Source organism: Entelurus aequoreus, linkage group LG10 (genome assembly GCF_033978785.1).
Source record: "Entelurus aequoreus isolate RoL-2023_Sb linkage group LG10, RoL_Eaeq_v1.1, whole genome shotgun sequence".
Taxonomy (NCBI): Eukaryota; Metazoa; Chordata; class Actinopteri; order Syngnathiformes; family Syngnathidae; genus Entelurus; species Entelurus aequoreus.
Genome location: NC_084740.1, coordinates 67,106,283 through 67,108,782, shown reverse-complemented (window position 1 = coordinate 67,108,782; position 2,500 = coordinate 67,106,283). Strand labels below are relative to the sequence as shown.

At 37.6% G+C, this 2,500-nt stretch overlaps 1 protein-coding gene across 1 annotated transcript in view; it reads right to left on the bottom strand.

Annotated features, from left to right (window-relative positions):
• Positions 1–2,500, bottom strand: part of LOC133658950 (zinc finger protein 83-like) — a 32,857-nt gene that overhangs the window by 17,503 nt on the left and 12,854 nt on the right. The gene's annotated exons all lie outside the window — the stretch shown is intronic.

The following is a 2,500-nucleotide window of genomic DNA, read 5'->3' as shown; positions in this document are numbered from 1 at the left end:
CTAGTCGTTATTTCCGGTACAGCAATCCATCTGTTTGTCAAATATTCATTTGTAATGTCCTTATGTGAGACTACAATTGTTTATGCAAATTATAATGCCATAGAACTTGTGATTGAACACTAGCTAATGCATGAGTTCTAATGCTATCTATCTTGTTTGTTTTTCCGCTTGTTATTGCAGTTTCACTCGTGATTTCTGTGAGTCATAAAAGTGTCATCAGCATTTGTCAACAATAAAGGGAGCAAGACGCTCTGATTCTGGCTCGTGAAACCCGGAGTTTGGCTTGCTGTTTCACTAGGTTAGTACAACAGGTAGTGGGAACTGTACAGTGTCTGTGAAATTGTTGCGCGGTCAAAATGTTCCAATAATGCCTAAAATGTCCAAAATACAAAAATATAAAATGTTATTATGAACGTGCCTGTTACTACATTACATATACAGGTGTATACTTACAGTGTGTCTATAAAACAATGATGGACGTTTTTAGAATGTTTTATAGGCAGAATAGATTGAATACCATTATCTCCATTGTTAGCTGACTTTTGCTAGCGATTATGTACAAGTTAGAATGCATAAAAAAAGGAATAAAAAGTGCTTGTTTCTCATAATGATTGTGAATGGTAGGCAAACATTCTATTCAAAAGTTCAGTTCTCCTTTACATGATCTTTTAAGTCATATTTAAAAACACCGTATTTATCATTACAAACCATTTATTCATTCATGTTTAAACCCGTAACCTAAAAAAAACTTGATAGTGATTTTTAATTCATATCATAAAGTGGGCTGGCCGGGTCCCCACTGGATCCGGACTGACTCGTGGTCCGGATCTGGAACACAGTACAGACTTTAAAGTAGCAGTAGAGTGGAAAAACAAGTTGCCTCTATATTGAGGTTATTATCACATATACCTGATTTATTACACCAAAAGACTTCTTGAGTTTACAAATAAAAACATATGATCAAAATAGTATCAATCCCTTGGAAATTCCCGAGCCGTTTTGAGAATTAATGACGAAGCTAGTCAAATGATCGCGTGACGCAGCGTTAGGAAACATAGATCTCTTCCCCATCAACAACAATGCTAATCAAGCAGACTTTGAACGATTACTTTGGGAAAAATCATCATACAAAACCTTATATTTTAGAGCCAGAACACAAACAGGATGAGTTTTAGAAGCTGAGTACTAAACGGATGCATCAGCAGCATGGCTAGGTGTTAAACATACAAACTAACCATAATGAACCAAAATAAACCAAACAATTTCCACATTGTTGCGATGCTGACCGACAGGGCGCATGCGTAATTCCGTTTGGATTGAGATTCAGTCGCAATCCTCATGAAGAGTTAAAAGATAGTTGCCGCAACCAGCGTCTTTTTCGCCATCTCCGGGAATGTCAAAGTTGACGAGTCTCTCGGTCCATGGCCACATTTGTCTACTACCAGGTGAGAGATGCATGAATTATAATCTAGAATTTACTTTTACAAAGTTTGAGACCAAGCAGAAGCAGCCGCCGGCTCAGTGTGTCAACAATAGCAGCGTAAGCTAGCATTAGCTCACTGCTATCAATGCGCCGCTAAAATAGGCCATCTGCGTTGACACTTAAAACAATATCACTCATATTTGGTTATTTTCAGGTTACGATACAGTATGAAAACAGAGTATTGTTGGCGGTTTCTAGATAGTATTAGAGAGTATAATGGGCGCAACAGAGGACCCTCCATCTGTTGACTCAATTGTTGGCTATTTATGTATGATTTCGAATGCATAAAAAAAAGCCAAGCATATGTGTTCTTGTCTTCCATAAGGATTGTAAATGACAAACAGCACACGTCTTTCCAATGTTTGTATATTTCTAATATGACTGATCTGATAATTTAGTCGGAGTGCAGAAGCGTTACTATAGTGACGTACAATATACGGAAATTCCATCCATCCATTTTCTACCTCTTGTCCCGTTCGGGGTCGCGACAAAGATATTTCGAGCGAAATATTCAAAATGGCGGACGGAACTTGTGGCATTTTAGACAGTATTTTCCCATACTTTGCGGATTGTAAACACACATATGGTTTAATGGATACAATGATACACAAATAAGCATATAAAATCAACTTGTTTTTCCACTCTACTGCAGTAGACCATTAGTAACTCTGCAGGTGTCTATTCTGAAAGGACTTCCAAAAAGGAAGTTATTCTCCGGTGTGTGTTCTCATGTGTATTTGCATGTTACGTTTGTCAGCGTATCTTTTACTACACACTAAACAACTGAAAGGTTTTTTTCCTGTGTGTGTTCTCATATGTCTTTGCATTTTGCGTTTGTCAGAGAATCCTTCACCGCACACTGAACATTTAAAAGGTTTTTCTCCTGTATGTGTTCTCATGTGTGTCAGCATCGTTCCCCTTTGAGAAAACCTTTTGCCACAGTTTGAGCAGATGAAAGGTTTTTCTCCTGAATGTGTTCCCATGTGTCTTTGCATATTTTGTTTTTTGGAAAATATT